At 39.5% G+C, this 18,964-nt stretch overlaps 1 protein-coding gene across 5 annotated transcripts in view; it reads right to left on the bottom strand.

Moving 5' to 3' along the window:
* CHL1 (cell adhesion molecule L1 like) overlaps positions 1-7,547 on the bottom strand; it is a 193,895-nt gene extending 186,348 nt beyond the window's left edge. For 2 of the 5 annotated variants that reach the window (XM_041764397.1, XM_041764400.1), the window contains exon 1: positions 6,254-6,461. The gene's annotated coding sequence lies outside the window, so the exon portion shown is untranslated. Of the gene's footprint in view, positions 1-6,253; positions 6,462-6,958; positions 7,011-7,318 lie in introns of those variants that run through there. The other 3 variants (XM_041764398.1, XM_041764399.1, XM_041764401.1) reach the window with 3 other exon arrangements.
* Between the last annotated feature and the right edge of the window lie 11,417 nt (positions 7,548-18,964).

Below are 18,964 nucleotides of genomic sequence, written 5' to 3'. Positions count from 1 at the left end.
TACACCAAAGAGGGAGATCCCTCCAGAGATTCAAATGTCCAGGTTACAGTGACTTTAAGCTGTTAAGACTATTGTTATTTGAGGGCATCTCCACTTTGCAGGCATAACATCTGCAATCTCTGGCATCAGACTTACCCCTTACAACAAAAGCTTTTGTTAGGGAAGAGCGTCTGCTAAAAATGCAAACCTGTTACCACAGTGGCTTTAATACGCCTTTTCCATCAGACTCTGCCATCGGCTCTCATCTTGGAAAGAGGAAATTATACAGAAGAACATACAAAATTGTCTGGAAGTTTGGAGACTGCAGCTGAAACCACCTCTGAACGGTAACATGCCCACCCAGGGCAATGAAAGAAGAGAATGATAGAGAATGACAAAGCAAAGTAGAAGAGGACCCTGAATACAAATTTAATGATTTTCCATTTTGTTCTACATTTGGCAATTCAAAGGTTCTCCTTCCTCATTGCTTGTGTTCCATAAATTTTAAGGCTCAAGGTGTGCTAGGTATTCTTCATTAACCTACCAGATTCCAATCTGTTCTCCACAGTCTTCCAACCTACTGTGGGCAGAGGGAGTCAATCTCTGCATACCATCTTCTACCAGGCTCCCCTGCCATCTGACTCCTGGTTACTTTGGCCACTCTAAGGAAGGAGCAGAAGATCTGCATCTGCCACTTGACTACAGGTCCTGGCTGGCAGCCTTTCCGGGAGCTGCTGCTCTCACCTCCTCAGTAACTTCTCTTACCTACTGTCCTACTGGATGGGGGCAGTAACAGCTCTTCAGCCTGCCCAAAAAGATGTGGTCCCTTCTCAAAACTCCCTTCAATTGTCTCTTTGAGTATGCTTAAAAAATAAAAGCAAGAGAAGACCAAGTGTTACTCAGAGAAGACACAAAACTCTGGGTCCTTGAAGACTGCCAAGGGGACATGTTCTTCACGTTCAGCCAATGGCACTCTGAACACTCAGGTTCAATACTGTGAGAATATCAAGTTTTTAAACATAAGTAAGAAATACGAATTTTTATGTGAAATCCTTGGTTTTTATTTATTTACTTATTTATTTATTTATTTATTTATTATTTTTTAAAATCCTTCGTTTTTAAATATTGGCTGAAATACTTCTTAAACATTCCTTGGGCCAAATAAAACACCTATGTAGGCTAGGTTCAGTCCAAAGGACATTAGTTTAGATCCTACTTAGACTATGCTGCCTCTTCTTTAGAAGAAAAAAAAATTTGTTTTTCATTGCAATGCCTGATTACAAGAAAGAAATTACAAGAAAGATGGAAATTCACATCTATACAACTTTTCTTACACAATTATTTAGTCCTAAAAAAAAAATTCTCTCTCACATGAAATCTCAAGGCAAAACAGAAACATCCGGACTCGAAAGTCACAGGAATCTGGATCTGTTCTAAATGTATGAATCTAATCAAATTATTTAATTCCAGTATGGCTCACTCCATTCATCTGCAAAATCAGGATAATGACTTCTTGCCTACCATCTTCACAGAGACATTTGGCTGAGAAATGAAATCATACACAGTAAATGAAAAGTGCATTTGAGCTCTTCAGAGACTAAAATGCTTTTTAAACCAGAGGGATTAGTAAGAAAAACCTCAGGGGTTTGCTGAAGCTTTTTTTTTTTTTTTTTCTATTCCAACCACGTTTCATGACACCGAGGTAACTGCAAGTCAGTGCCTTAGGCCAACATGACCTTAAAGACTACCCCAACCTAAGTTGGTGGTACTCAACCCTCCAGTGCATTATTCTCACCAAAGCTTCCAAAAAACCCAAAGTCTTAGTCACCATTCCCAGGGATTATGATGGAATTCATCTGAGTTGGTAGTTTTAAGAATCTCTCCAGGTGATTCTCATGTCAGTCAATCCTGAGAACGAGTACTCTTAGGATCTTTCAAATATGTGTAGCAATCACTGTGAGTATATATCTGTATAATTGATGTAGGTATCAACAATTTTCCATTCAACTGTGCCATGATGACAGTTTACACTTATTCACATACAAAGGGATACACACACATCTATCTATCTTTATACATTCATATACTGAATATGGAATACATAGATAATTACTGTAATTAAAAGCCAGAATTTATTGAGTGCTCAGTAAGTTCTTCTAAGCTGTCTATAAAGATTGCCCCATATTATGCTCACAATAATGTATACAAGCTGGCATGGATATTAACCTCCATTCCATAGAAGAAATCGGCGTTGGATTAAAATGACTTAGCCAAGGTCACATACCAAGGAGTTAGTCGACTTTGATCTTGAACTCAGGCAGCCTGATTACTTTAGCCAGTGCACCAGTTTGTTTCCCACTGTGCCAGACAATATAAGGTTTATGAGATACATAAAATGGAACGTGTGTCCCCAAGAATGTTAAGATATGAGAAAGGAATTTTGATGAGCACTAAAATTCACAGGCTGCATAGGAAAGTGGTACTGTGTAGTCCCTAGAGTTAGGGAAAGTTGGATTAGAAGATAGGCAGCTGATGGTTTTGCTTAGCTCCTACTTTGCAACTATGGAGAAAATGAGATGTACCCAAACATCAGAAGAGAGAACACTTAAGATCACCAGGAAAGGAAATTCTGTTTAAAGAAGAGAGTACATTTATATAGTTGCCAAATTCAACACATTTATTATTACCATCATCTGGCAGCATCATTTGGATTGGATATTTATGCCTTCTTAAATTTACCTCTATTTTCAGTTTAACCAGCAAACTACAATTTTTGAAGAATTCATCTCAGTTCAAACTCTATCTCTGATTCTTACTGAAAAATTGAGTATAAACATACACATAAACACACATACATATTCCTAATACTTTCATTTCCAAAGAGATAAACAAGCTATTATAAAAATGAAAATAATACTTTTTTCACAGAAAATTTCAAAAATTGAAAACAGAATATGCATTTTCTTTGTATTTGTATTATCTAAACACAATAGGAAGGTAAGCAGAATCATTTTTTATCCACAATACATAAAATCTCAATTAGTTATGGTCTATTTGTGCACTGACTAAAAACATTCGTTAACAAAACAGAATTTTCTAGTTTACTGGATAAATATACCAGAAGAAATTGCAGAATAATGTTAGGTTGCCAAGCAACCACAGCTCTACTCCCTCTTGTTTGTGATCAATTCAACTCATTCATCAAGCTTCCTATCCCAGTGCTAGAGAATTCCAACCAATATGTTTCTTGGGAAAATTATAGTGACTTTCGGTAACACAATAACACTTTTATTCTCAGAAGATAAACTTAGATGTTCTTTCGATCAAAGGGATGTGTTAATTCATTATTCTCTACATGGTGCTAATGAGAAAGCTATAATTAACTAACTACACTATTGCGACACACATAAAATAAACTGCAGTAATTAGTAATGTTTAAGGTGTTAACCAGCCTCCAAAATTAGAAAATACAGAATCTTTTCTCCAATAAAGATGTAGAGAAAGGAGAAAGCACCATATCTAATTAAATTGGGAATTGTTTCCATTCTCCCTCACATCCCAAAGAGGGGGAGAGGCATGGTCGCCAAAACATGAGAGATTTTACTTCAATAGCAGAGAAAATGGCTCAATGCCAATTCTACTTGTAGGTAGACATAAAATACTGGCGAATAATGTAATCCTTTCTTTAAAAGAATGCTTAGCACAATATTTTTCCAGGAATGAATAGAAAGAATATTATGCTTTCATTCATTAGCTGTGTTAACTTAGCATATTGTATGTAAATCACCATAATAATTGCATTCTCTTCAGACTGAATTAGTTAGTTACAATGAAGCTGTAATCAAAATGTTCATAATTGAAAATATAGTATTCTCGGTCTCGGTTTGAAAAAATAACAAGCAACACTGATTAAATCAGATAATACAGCACATCATTGAAAACAGTCTTAGTATAGAGACAACTTCCTCCTCTAGCTTATACCGTTGCATGTCAATTAGCTCCCCAAATTCAGGACTCAATACCTCCAGATCTGTCATGGTTTTCTATGTCATCCTTTGTCTTTGGCCTAACTTAAGCTTTCCATGTGCATTACTGCTTAGATTTTCGGGGGAAAATACAAAATGGTAAAAAGCTAAATTTTTGTTTCTCAAATGTATTAGACTCCATGGCACTGTAGGCGGTCATAAATCAAAGTGCAAAGTAATTTCCAACAAATGAAACATTTAATGCCAATGCTCCTGGGAAACAATATGTAAATGATCATATGAATTTCAGGCAAGCTGTCACACTAATTCCTCAAGGTACCTTTTAAAGATGACATATTCACTGTGAAGAAGGGGGTGTTGTCATGCAAAAGTCAAACTTAAAGCAATACTCTACTATCTGAATTGATATTCCTTGGGCTTCCTGACACTCATTCCTTCAAATACGATGCCATCCAGCCCCCTCTATCACTTAATTTTCCTTTATGAGATTAAAACAAACAAACAACAATAAAACCCCCCAAAACCCCTAGCAGAATCACAAATCAGTCTTGATCATTATCCTTATTTAATCCTCCATTTAAAAAAAAACTGAACAAGTCTAATTATTTCAACAAATTAATTTTTGGTCAAACAACCTATCTTCAAAATCTTCAAAAGTAAGCTATATTTTATCCAGCAAATATTTTCCGAGGTCAGGTCTATTTTGTAAAAGTCTTAAGGAACTTTGTGATGGGACCACATGTCCCGTTTCAGCTGCCTCAGATCCAACAAGACATGCCTATATTTTAGTAAGCAAGTGATATTTCTAAACTGTATTTAAAACCAATCCAGTAAATGAAATTAATTAACTTAAAGGTAATAAATATATTATGTGCAATATCAAATCTTGTCATTCTTACAATTAGGCCCATGGGATGTTTTGCTCATCACCAGATAAGCTGGAGCACCTAATAAAACCATGAGGTAGCAATGAACATCGGCAGTCTTTTCTTTAAAAGACCCATAAGTATAGATACAACAGAGAACAATCTGAAAAACATGTATTAATCATCATAGTCCTACTCCTCTGCAGTGATGTGGGTAAAAACATGCCCAGAAAGAGATTTTTAATGAACTGCCATAGCCAGTACTCACACTTGCCAAGAAATAACTATTTTTCTTCATTTATTCACTGACAATATTCAGGAGCTTGCAAGGAATGATTACACTCTATACTCTCTGCCTTTACTACAGATAAATCCACCACAGCACTTAAGGCCATAAAATGGAAAGCTGGGTTATACACTAGACTCCAGAACCAAGTTCAATCATGACAGCCATAGAGTGGTCCATCACAAGATACTGAAATTAAGACAAACCTAACTGCAACCTCAGCCTGTGAAAGAGGACCTAGTCTTACACACAAAGCTGTAGGATAAACTCGTTTTTTTTTTTCCCCCTTGTTACTGAAAGTTTTCCCAAATAGCTTTCTAAGCTTCTCTCTGCATCCATTTACTGACAAGCCAACGTGACCAGCTATTGGTCATTTTATATCTTCCGATCTGCTGCAAACCAGAGCTCTGGAGGAGTTGTACGGGGCAGTAATATTCAATACCCACCCATATTCTCCCAAATTAGGGAAACACGGTATTTTGCCTTCTATAAAGATGCAGAGAAATGAGAATGCACCGTATCTAATTAAATTGAGGATCAATTAATAGTAACAGTAAGGCCATCAGCAACCATAACTAATTTAGGGGGTTCATTTATTAAGCATTAAACACGAAGCTCAACTGTCTTCTTGGATTAGCTCATTCCAGTCCTGCAAAAGCCCAATGAGCAAAGTGTAACTGATACTATCCTTATTATTTAAAAGGGGAAACCGAGGCACGGAGCAGTTAAATGGCACGTCCAAAAAATCACACATCACAGAGACGCTGGAGCTGGAACCGGGACCCACCTGGGCGCCGCGGGAGACTGAGGGCCTGGCGCGGGGCCAGGTGGCTCCCCGGTTGCCCACCTCCGCGCGCACGCGCACAAGTGCCCCCCGCCCCCACCGCGGGCGTTCCCGAGGGCTCGCCGCCGCGCACGCGCGTGCCCAGGTGGCCACTTGCCGGCCCTGGGGGCCCCTCCGAGGTCCCCAAGGGCGGGGCTGAACCCCAGGCCCCAGGCTGAGGGCTGAGCCGCGAGCCCCCCCCCCCGCGCCACTAGACACCTGCCCCCCGCCGCTCGCCTCCCATCACCTCCCCGCCCGCCTTCCCGCTGACACGGGGGCTCGCCCCAAGGCGCGGCTCCGGGGGCGTGGGTACCTGCGCCCGCGCCACGGCGGCTTCCTCTGCCCTGGGGTCCTCGCAGGAATTCCTCAGCCCTGGCCCCGGCTGAGAAAGTGCGGCTCTCGCGGCGAGCAGGAGGGGTGGGAAGCAAGGGGCCGGCGTTCCCAGCCCCCAGCCTCCAGGCTCCAATCCCTGCTCTCCAGATTAATCACTTTCTCCCTCCCCACGCACACTCTCACTCAAAAAAGAGAGAGAGAAAGAGAGAGAGAGAGAGAGGCACAAAGAAGAAGGGACCATCCGTGACTGGCATCTCTAGCTCCCCAGCTCTGCTACCAAGGAGCCATGGCAACCACGCCCCCGGCCTGGCCCCTGCCCCACCGGGGAACCCCCAAACCTCCCCGTTTTCTCTGCCCCGCCCCAACCCTGCGGTCCTCAGAGCCTCCCCCTTCAAGCGTGTGCAGAACCCCCAGCAGTACCTGGAATCTTCCCCCGGGATGGGAGCCAGGCGGGGGCGGGGTGGGGTGCGGAGGGAAACGGAGCCCTGCGACCCAAGAGACGGTCAGGGGCGGGGAGGGGCGCCATCAGGGCTGACCCCAAACCCAGGCCAACCTCGGACCCCCTCCTGGAGGGAGGGCTGCAGTCCCCAGGACGGTGTGGAATGGCCCCCAGGGGGTCGGGGGCAATGCGCGGGGGCGGGGCGGGGCGGGGGGAGGCTGGAGGAAAGGCAGAGGGTTGACCTACCCGTCAGCAGGCGGAGAGTGGGAGCTGGGGGATTCGTGGGGCCGGTTCACTGTATCCCGCGCACCCGGCGCTGGGTTCGAATCCAGCCTCAGCCACCAGAGGGCGGCGCTGGGAACGGGGGCGTCTCTTACCGGGTTGGGGTTGGGAGACCTCGGACTGCCCCCCACTTTAGGCAAGGACGGGGCCCTATGGCGCACCACCGCCTCTCCAGTGAGCTGACCCCTCCCACGCGCAAAGCCCCAACCCGCCGAGCCCCACGCCCGCTGCCCCGGAGAAGCCGCAGCGCTAGAGCAAAGCAGAAGCACAGTAACCCCCACCCAGGCACACCTGAGCCGTCTGCGCCCTCCGAGCTGCTCCTACCTTCCCTCCGGGAAACTTCTCCCCTCGCTGGCTGGCGGCCGGGGACGCACGTGCGGTGTCCAGCGGCTCCGGGCGCGCCCAAGGGAGTTTCTGGCCGGCGGAGACCCCCCGGGCCCCTCCCGCCCCGGGCAGTGGCCGCGAGCGCGCGGGACCTGCGCTGGCCTGAGCCCGGATCCACGCCCTCCGGGCCGAGGCTGGCCAGCGCCTCTGCGCTCGTCCTCGTTCTGCGCCCACCCTCACCCACGCGGCTGATTTTCCCTCCCTTTGCACACTCCCTTGGGACACACAGAGAGAGAGAGAGAGAGAGAGAGAGAGAGAGAGGGAGAGAGGGAGAGAGGGAGAGGGAGGGAGGGAGAGCGCTACAGGCTTAGACTTTTATTTCACGGTGAAAAAGCAAGGGACGAAGCCAAAACTTCACTCGTCATTTTCAACATCTATGGTCAAAAGAGGTAGGACGGCTGTCCCTTTAATCTGCAAAACCGAATTTAAAAAAAAAGAAGAAGAAGAAAAGAAAAAACACCTGCCCCTCCCTGTGGTTTCACTCAGCTCGTATTCCAGACACGGGTCGCCGGTCTGGTTTTCCTCCATCGCTGCCTGTTGGAAGGGTGTGGTACCACGTTCCTATTAAAAATACCCTTTTTGCTTTCCTTCCTTATTTATAGGTGTGATGAGGCTTGCTCTTTACAAAAGATGCTGCTACGATAAGCTAACAGATCATTGCCTACGTAAATTTGGGCACCTTCCACTGTTAACCGGTTTTAAATTTTGTCTTGATACTTATGATCTGTAATTTCACCACATTGTTCCATAAAGTTGTTTCCTATTTATTTTGTATTGATTCACTATTATAGGGTAGAAGAAAGCCCTGTGTGCTTATTTCCACTACAAAAGGCCATTTCTGATGCTTGATCAATTCCACCAAAACATGTAAATTTTATTTTACGATTCCAAAATTAATGAGGGAAAGTTACAGGCTTTTGCAGACTACGTTATTTATACACTCCTTTCTTTTTCCGTTTCTTTTTTTTTTTTTCACACCGTGATATTTTCCAAATTTTTCACACAATGCCACTTTAAAAAATTCTGTTGAATTTAAGTTCTCTTTGATGGTAAGAGAATCATTGACTTCCAATTTTTACTCCTCTAAAGCAGTAAAATTGACTTTACAGTCTGGTTTTGTTCTCTTCTGTGCATTGAACAATGAGGATATTTAGAGCTGTGAGCTCCCCTCAGAGTTGGATACTACTATAGTAGCCGACAGAGGAAAGGCAATTCAGAATTCTGCTTCAGAAGCAACTGAATAAAATATTTTGAAAATGAATTAGTGGACTTTTAAACTTTAATAATTGCTAACCTTGGAGCCATGACTCTGTCAGTTCATGTGTGGGCTCAATTCTTACTGACTGCATTGCAAATTGCAAATGCAAGTGAGGGCAGGATTCGTCCTGAGTTTAAATTGTACTGCTAGAGTAATTTCTTTGCCCGAGGCATCATTATTCACATGGAATGTTTTCTAAAGTAGAAACAAAGATAGGATATTGAATGAAATTCCAACAGGGAAAATATAAGGAAACATTTCCAAGGTCAAGGAGACACAAGGCTCCTTGAACTGAGCTGAGTTGAACTCAGAAGTTGACCACCTTCTGGGTAAACATTCTCCGACCAAAAGACTCAGAACTCAATCCTGGCCAGACCAACAGAATACTCTTCTCCTCCATATACAACTCGTCTTTTCTCTGTGATTTGTTTTTTGACATTAGGATTATTGTGAGGAGATGATATAGATCATGGCGTGAAGATATATAGATACCTATAGCTATATAGAGAAAGAGAGAGGGAGAGAGATCCTAGTATTTATCAGTCATTGTTCAAGGTGCTAGGGTACAGTAGAAAATACAACAGACAAGACTAGCTGCTTCTTTTTAAATCAAATATCCAAAAATATATCAAGGAATATCAAGGCATTATATCTGAAACAAAAAGATGAAGGGTCAGTTCTTAAATACAAATTTTTTTGAAAGGAAAATAGCATATTTCTGAGTCTCTGACACTGCATATAAATGAGGAAATAATAGCCCAAAAATAAGTCCAAAACTTAGGAGAGGCAGCCATTAAGTCTATACATACATGATATGCTTTACTCGAGGCAAATAAATTTTAAGCGAGGGAGAAAGGAAAAGAACATAAGGAAAAAAGGAAGAAGGGAAAGGAGGGAAGAAGGAAGGGAGGAAGGAAGGGATGAAGGAATACAAATGATTAACCAAGATAGGAAAACAGTGTTTAAAAGAAAAAAAATTAGCCAGCTAAGGAGGTCTTTTTAAAGAAATGCAAAATAGAAGCAAATGACTTAAATTTCCACATCCAAACTTCATAAATTTCCACTTCCAACACTTCATAGATGTTACCTCCAGGGATAGGTTCTTTTTTTCTTTTTTAAATACATTTCCAAAGGCAGGCCACAAATGCAGCCTTTCTTGACCCAAAGAACTTAAAACAGCTCATTCCCTCAGATTCCTGGAAGGCTGGAACCGGAGACCAGAAGGCAGCCTTCAACCAGAGTAGAGATTCAGTGAAACTGCCTTCTGCTGCTGCTTTGAAACCCTCCCTTGGCTCCCATCCTCCTGTCTGACACTTTGTTCAGACTCAGTTCCCACTCAACAAATAATCCTAATCTATCAGGCATCACACAGTTGCACGGGAGTGCTAAAGAAAGACTAGATTTCTTACAAGTCACATGGAAATTTGGTTGCATTAGCTTTGAAAGGTGTGAATTTATCTCTCACAATTGAGGAAGGCCATGTAAAATGAAAATATGACTATTAGACCACAAATGAAGGGGAGAAAGGAGGTCTTTCATGAATAGAAGCAGAAGGTGAGAGAGATAGGCCAGTCATCTGGAAAAAAATAGAAAAGGTATTAAGAGCTGGGGTATTTTTCAGCTTTTACTGCTGATTTACTGCCTATCCCCAGCTTGAACCATCATTTGGTATCATTCCCAGAGCCAGGACCATTGGAGGAGTATTGCCTTTTGGCAAAGCTGGGTAGCTAGTGATATGGCAATGTTCCTAGAAAAATTGTTCAGCGGAAGAGCTGTAGTTTTTGAAATGGCATTTCAGTCTAGCAGTTCTGAATAGTCAGAGATCCATGGGGATTTTCTGGCCAACTACTGTCCTAAAGTAAAGCAGCATGTTCCACTGAGAGGTAGGTCCTCAAAGGCAACCTTGGAAGTACAAAGCAGCTACCTTCAGCTTAGATACTAAGAAAGCTAAAGAAGATCATATTAATTCTGCAGAGTAAACTGAGTGTCGATACTCCTTTAACTTGTCCTTTAATACAAGAACAAAAGGACATGTATTAAAAATCAAAGGGCAATCATTTGGGGACAAATAAAAAGGTAACATCTTGTACTTCGCCCCATGGATCATTAATACATGTGATTCAGCCTTAGCAGGTCACAGAACCACATATTTTCACTGGATTTTTTAAAGGGCTAGGTAATTTACAGACGTTAATAACAATATACTTATGTAGCTATGATCATACTGTTATCAAATCTCATGCTTTAAGGCATTTGTTGATCACTTCTAAAGATCAAGAAGATTTCTTGCCCTCTAAACAGAAATGCTCAAATGCTCATTATGACTACCTTACCCTCCTGTTGGTGGTTTGCTCCAAAGTCCTGTGCAGTGAAGTCTTATCTCAGTGGACCGAGAACAGTTTTAGAGTATGAATCCATTTGTTGGGAAAAGTCTTCCTAGTTTTGGAGGATGGGAATTTCATTTAAATCTCTCTATATCCAACATGATACAAAATCTTTTCAATCTGGAAAGTACCTCAGGCAGCATATTTTCCAATAGCTTCCTTTTATAGTTGAGAAGGGCAAGGTTCAGAAATTTTCTCAAGGGGCACCTGGGTGACTCAGTGGTTGAGCATCTGCTTTTGGCTCAGGTTGTGATCCCAGGGTTCTGGGATCAAGTCCTAAAGCATGCTCCCCACAGGGAGCCGACTTCTCTGCCTATATTTCTGCCTCTCTGTCTATGTGTCTTTCATGAATAAATAAATAAAATATTTAAAAAATTTTTTCTCAAGATTTCCAGGTTAGTGGTCTAGAATTCATATATATATATATATATATGCCTAGAATTCATATATATATTCTTAATCTTGTTAATAATTAATATATAGATATTCTTGTATGATTTTAGAATATGACAGGACACTGCCATCTTGAAAGATAGTTGTATTTATTCCAATTTTGCCATAGCAAACAAGATAAATGCTAAATAGTGAGAATGGTGAATGATAGTAGAAGAATAAGGGCTGATCTTTACAGAGACAAACAGCCAAAATGAAGGTCTTAGTTGATTTTCTTCTATTTTGTCCAATTGATTCTGGAAATTGGTTTTCACACTCTTAGAATAAAGAAAATATGGTAGAGTGAAAGGAGAGACTCAGTGGGTCACCTTAATATAAGAGCTAATGGCAGGCTGCTGGTTGCTTCCCTCCTTGTCCTGACCCCCTCATCCCACAAATCTGTTCTTTTTTTTTTTCCTTCCTGGCCACATAGCCACCTACCTAAAGACTACATTTCAGGGCAACCTCTTGGGTCCTCTCTCTCTTTGTACTATCTCTCAACTTTCCTTTACTCTCACTAAAAGAGAGAGAGAGAGAGAGAGACTACATTTCACATTCACCCTTGTGACCAAGATTGGCCCCATGGCTAGGTTCTCACCTAAGAGACATGAGGAGAAATGCTATTAACAACAACTAGGTCATCTTCTTAAAGGTAATCTAGATTCACTCTTCTATTTCCTTCTAGTGAGCCTATAATAATGAAATATTCATGTTGAAGCTGACAAAAGAACCCCCATTTTCCTGAGTCCCTCATGAGTCTAGGAACTAGAGCCCACATACTACCATGAAAAACCGAACTTCCCTATTCTTTGAGCCAGTGTCTTTTGAGGTATTTTTATTGTAACTATTTAGTCTTTTCCCTAAGTAATCTGTGTCACCAGAACAATTTCAAAATAGTCAAGAAAAATAAGAATGGATGATATAGTAAGTATCCATTGTTTTTGCTGGCCAGCATGTATAGACATTCATACAGCTCAACTAATCCTAGGAAATAATATCTCCTAGGTTTATGTGGCTGAGTTGAGGCTGCTGCCAATACTTCCTATTTACCACAGGTCCAGATATGTGACACAGGTATAAAATCCATATTCCTCATCTTCTCATCTATGGTGATTAGAGCAAATAAAAGCAACAGACTCAAGACAAGCTAATGAAAGCCCTACCTGGGATGTATGCTTGAATTATTAGGAAATAACACAGAATTGCTCAGGAAGCTTGATGTAAGGTAGGAGAAGGTGGCTGCTTAACACCACTTAGAGAAAAAAAAAAAAAACACCACAGGGAAAAGAAAGGAAGACTGTACTTGACAGTTAATTGAAGGCTTAGGTCTTCAGATAGATGAAAGCTTATTGTTTATTAAAAGCTAAAACTGAAATACATCTTAACTATGTAGCTAAGTGAGTGAAAAACTATTAGAGCAAAATAGTTTGAGTTAGTTTCCTAACATCAAAATCATTTTTTTAAAGATTTATTTATTTATTTCAGAGAGTGTGTGTGTGAGTAGGGGGAAGGGCAGAGGAAGAGAGAGACTTCTGAAGCAGACTACCCACTGAGCATGGAGCCCAATGTGGGGCTTGATCCCAGGATCCTGAGATCATGACCTGAGCCAAAAGTTGGCTGCTTAACAGATGGAGCCACCCAGGCACCTCCCAAAATCATTTTTATTCACAATAGATTCCTAGATAAGATTATTCCCTATGGATAGGTTCTTTAATAAAAGGGATGTGCATGACAAAAAGTCTTTCTTTCATGAAATAACTCTTCTGATTTGGTAGTGACTGACATCTGAGTTCAGCTGGAAAAGACAAAGTGATTATTAATGATGTTTGTCATTGATATGACAGAAGAAATGCTTCTCATATGCTGGGTATTTGCCATCCTTGCATTCTTAAAGTGTGGCGTAAGTCTAGACAATGGATAGGGACTTTATTTTTTTCTTTTTTATTTATTTTTATTTTTTAAAGATTTATTTATTTATTCATGAGAGACACAGACTGAGTGAGAGAGAGGCAGATTCTTAGGCAGAGGGAGAAGCAGGCTCCTTGCAGGGAGCCCGATGTGGGACCTGATCCCGGATCCCAGGATCTCGCCCTGAGCCAAAGGCAGGAGCCCAACCACTGATCCACCCAGGCGTTCCAATTTTTTCTTTTTTAATTACAATATAATGGTACATTCTTTGAGGACTTATTTTTAGCAGTTATAAAAAGAACGATGGAACAAATAGTCCTTTCTATGCAATGATTAGGGGCCATAATTCATGTTCTCAATTGACTTTTCCTACAAAACAAATTAGCAGACATGCACTTAAATCACAAATTGCTAATATGTCATACACTGTGTTAACACAAACTCAGATATGTAATCTGGGTAAGATGTAACTGAGGCCCAAGGGTGCAAAAGCACCTAGTTCCAGGGGTCCCAAACAAACCAGGATCAGTCACTCACCACTGACAAAATTCAAAGGCAGAGAGACAAGGAGTGGTGAAACACGAAAGAAGTTATTTTAGTGAAGCCAACACCAGGATGACAGTGAAGTAATGTCTCCAAGACTGTCTTCAACGTGCTGAAAATACTTCTAGGTTTATATAAGGAAAATGTAGAACAGAGGTCAGTGCATACTTAGAGGTGAGCAGTAAAGATCGGATAGATCATTGTCTCAGGGTCAATCATGTGGGGTCTTGCTCAGGACAGTCATTATTGTGTGGGGGGTAGTTTTGTTTCCCATCGTGGGATACTTTCCCCACCAGGTCTTTTGCTTGAGTTAAAAGATTAGCTAGAAAAAAGAATTTAATCTGTTAGAAAGTACAGACTAAAGTCAAAACGGAGGTGAAAATCCTCTTTCACATACTCGATTGTTTTTAGGCATTGCATTGGATTTATTGTCTTTCAGGAGTTAAAAAAGACCTACCAATCTATTTTTTATTATTAGTATTTTTAGCAATATATTTTTCCATGCTGTTTTTCAGAATATTTACCATATTCATATACAGATAAACCCAATAAGTCATTTAAACCCTATACCACAAAAACAAAAACAAAGACAAAAACAAAATACAAAACAAAAAACCCCCACCTCCATACTATAGTACAATTATTACATTGCAAATGTTCTGAATCTCCTGCTTGTATTGACAAGAAATATTTGCCTTCTCTTATAGGCATTAGTTCCTTTTTCTTCTGCCAGTTTCTCACGCAGGTAGTTCTTTGGTATTTTTTGTTTGTTTTTGTTTTTTCTTTCCCATGGACCAATCTAAGTTATTTACTTAAGCCATCTCCCGCCATGCAAGGGATGGAAGATCAGTATACTGGTCATCATTTGATACAAGTAAGGAAGGTGAGCTTAAGATCCCATATACTTTTCTACTCTGTATGCAGAGTCATGGTCCAAAATAGTGCTGTGGTTCCTACTAGGTAGTTAGGCCCAGGTTCTCTTTATTCATCTTGATAGCCAGTGGGAAGTGGATTCACGTGAGAGTTATAGAATAGAGTACAATTACCATGTCCCCAGGTAAAGGGCTTGAACCTGATGTGGAGATGGGGGTAGACAGTGAACTTTGGTTTTTCCTACTCTCCCTGATATGACTTCAGGAAAAACTTCAGCATGCACACTCCCAAACCAGGGAGCATTATGAAGTGGGTGAAGGCCTTCCACATGCCAGCAGAGCCCTCCTTGCATGGAGGCCACTTGTCATGGACCACCCCAGCTGTGCCCAAGACCGACCTAGTAGACCAGGAACCTGAGACCCAGCTGCCACTGCCTTCTTCAACATAGACCTCATTCAGGTAGTTATTTGGCAGCTCATAAGAAAACATTTAAGGACACATCACCAGGCATGAGTTTTACATAATACTTATATTGCCCATATGTAGTGTTTATCAGCTCATAATCTGTTTCCTATAGCTCAGTATATCCATGCAAATGTAAATATGAAACACTGCAAAATTTCTTATGCATATAGAAGCCATCTTAAAAGTTTCTTAAAATTAAGATTTTAGCATCTCAAATATGAGTAAAAGAGAAAATTTAATGATGAAAATGTGAAATATTCCAGGGTCTAAAATATTCTGATACATTTATCTGAAGAAGAATAAAGTAGTTAATGAGCATAAGGATTTGTAATTCTTTCCAATGTAAAGTTGTAGACTTCTAGTAATGGTTTCTTTCAGAATTAATCCTCCTGCAGGTAAAAACTATAAAGTATAGACAAAATATAATACCTGAAAGCACTGTGTAGTGACCCCCAACGGGCAGATACTGGAGAGGGTAGATACTTGGAGAAGGAAACAGCACTGGATAAATTAACTGGCGTACAAGTTGTAGTTGAAGGGCAGGAGCCAGTCTGTCCATGCTAAGTGGGTAAAAGAAGGAAAGAAAAGTTTCAGACTTACAGTCTTAAAGAAACGTAACAGATTTTGCACAATCAGACCAACTGAAAAATAAGAGGAGGAATTCCATAGAAGAGCGTGCCAGGGAGAGGGAGCCCCGGATTCTGTTTTAATGATGCTCAATCTTCAGTTATCCTTTGAAATATGCATTAATAGGACAGTTTCCAAACAGCTCTGCTGAGGTTCCAAAAGCACTGAACTGAGATGTAAACCATCCACTACAAGGGAGACTATAGTTTGATCTTAGCTACATTAACTGCCTGGTAAGAAAAATAAAAATTGATGTTAGTGGGAGAACATAACAGAATCCAGAATCTGTATAGTACTCAGAAAACAATCCAAGATGGTTCAACATATGATAAAATATATGTGATCTTCACTCAAAGAAGAACCAAGGAGATCAACCCTGAGATGATCCTCGCATTGGACATAATGGATAAGGAATATAAAGCACAATTGTAATTATGCTCATGGAAATAAAATATTACCACAATGAATATAAAATCAGGAAACCAAAGCAGAGAGACAGCATCTCTAAAAAAAGAACAAAATGGAAATTCTAGATTTGAAAAAAAATACAAGATCAAAAATAATCTTTAAAATTTCAATTTGCTTCATAGCAGTTTAGAGATGACAGAGAAACAAGTCAGTAGATTTGAAGCTAGATCAATATAAATTTTCCAGCATGAGAGAAAGAGAGAAGATTAGAGGCAGAAAAATGAATACAGCCTCAAAATATTTAATATGTGTGTAATTGACATCTCAATAGAAGAGGGAGATGGGACATAAAAATATATTCAAAGAAATAATGCCAGAAAATTTACCAAATGTGGTGAAAGCCAGACACTTAGAGATTCAAAGATTCAGCAAATTTTCAGCAGGATAAATACAAAGTGAGCTACCTCGGTGCACAGGAATCAAGTTGTTAAAAAGACAAAGATAAGAGGAAAACCTAGAAAGATGATGGAGTAGAAAGATGATGGAGAGTAAAACAGCATATTACATACAGGTGAATAGCAAATTTAAAGTGCTGATAGAAAAAAAGAAAACAACCTAGAAATCTGGATCCAGTGAAAATATCCTTTAAATATGAAGGCAAGATAGGCATTGGTCCAGATAAAAGAAACTAAATAGGGTTATTGCCATCAGAGCTGCACCATAAGAAATGCTAAAAGTAGTTCTTAAAACTGAGGAGAAATGATACCAGATCAAACTCAGATCTTTAGAAAGATATAAAGAGCCCTGAAAATGATAAGTAGGTGGGTAAGTATAAAAAAATATTTTTCTTTCAATTTACTCAAAGTATATAAGAATGTTTAAATCAAAAAAGGCCTAGCTCTTGCATCCATTAAAACTGACAATTCCTCTAATTCAGTGGAAAAGATGAACATTATGACATGCACAGAAATGTCATTTCACATATGAAGATATGTTTTAATAATCTATATTTCCTGAGTAAAATATAGCATCTTTCATTATGTCAGTTTCATCTAGTGTTTCATTATTAGTACAACTATAGAAGCCTGCAGAGATTTTGTAGAAGGATCAGCCCAATTAGATAAAAATGAGAATCCTCTTTTCAGATCTAAATTTTGCATCATTATCTTTCTAGGAAGAGATCATTAAATTATGATTTAGTCACCAAGCTCTTTACTGATTAGAATGCAGAATACTTAACCATTTGCATCTGAAAACAAAGTGGAATAAATATAGCTAGTCCGCTTAAAAATAAAATAAAAGAACTTGAAATTTATCTAAATTTGAATGAATTGCTTAAGAGGAAGTACAAAGCAACTCTCTGCCCAGCATAATATAGTTTTTCTATTACACGTGCCCAGAGGAAAACTGTTTTTGGTGAAAACAGCTAGGACTGATTAACTGATAAATATCTTATACACAAGGTAATTAACAATAACTCTTGCACATCAAACATGTTTTCTTCACTTTATCCTATGAAAATACATTTGAGGGTAGCTCGTTTTTTATTCTCAAAATGAGACTAATGATTATATGAGTACCAGAAACAATTCTATGAACCAAGAAAAGGTTTATCTTATAGTATTTCATCCAATATCATATCATATCTGTTCTATTATGCAACAGTTGAATATCACAAACAGAAGAAAGATATTTTTAATTTTTCATAATGACTTAATGACCAGAAATAGTAAAAGCAGAACCCACAATGCATTTTAGTGAGTTTTCAAGGCATTGACAAGTGTCAACACTGCAGTTAAAAGAGAGAATAAGAAAAAAAAAAGAGAGAGAGAATAAGGTAGAATAAATAAAAGTGAGTTTATTTTGTAGTCCTAAACATTTTTCTTTATGAAGTAAAAATTTGGAGGATAGTATGATTTTTAACATAACCAAAAATACCAAAAATCTAATGTACAAAGAGAAAACAATTTTCCATTAAATGTTACTCAAATAAAATGCAAATAAAGTTTCTTATAAACCGATATTTTCTGGCAACTTAGTTTTGTCTTTAATTTACATATCCACTCCCAAATTTAGAGATAATGAAAATCTAAAATGCTCACCAAGATATTTAATGAAGCATAATAAATAATAAGTTTTGAAAAACTTAAAATGCTATTGAAATAAATTTCATTTTGATAATAAATTAATGTATTTACTAGAAATAAAATGCAAAGGTTTACTTACTAATTCTTACTCAACTGATTGAAATATCAAAATCTGGCATCAGATTTTGAAGGTGATAGCTAACAATTAACTTCTCCAAAAGTCTGTGAATAAAGCAAGGCATATGTTCCACACTTGACGAATTACACACATTCATTATAAGATCGAGAAAAGAAAGGCATTCCCATGCCAACCTTCAAACCCTCAAGAAGAATTTATTCAAGCTATAACTCTACACTGATGACAGAGCAAACCAACATAAAATGGGGACTTTACCAAAGGGATTGTTTATAGAAGGGTCAGAATAGGTTTTCCCGTAAAATGCTGTAGAAGCCCAATGTTTTGTTCTATTTTATACTTACGGTAATAAACTCCTATCCTTTAAGTTATAGAGTTTTCTCACCATCATGTGATCTAAGATGTAAGGTGAAACAGCCTTTTGTTAGAATTATCTCAAAGAAGGAAAATGCAGTACATTCTCTG

Source organism: Vulpes lagopus, chromosome 7, assembly GCF_018345385.1.
Source record: "Vulpes lagopus strain Blue_001 chromosome 7, ASM1834538v1, whole genome shotgun sequence".
Taxonomy (NCBI): domain Eukaryota; kingdom Metazoa; phylum Chordata; class Mammalia; order Carnivora; family Canidae; genus Vulpes; species Vulpes lagopus.
The sequence above is the reverse complement of the archived record's forward strand: the minus strand, read 5'-3'. Positions and strand labels throughout refer to the sequence as shown.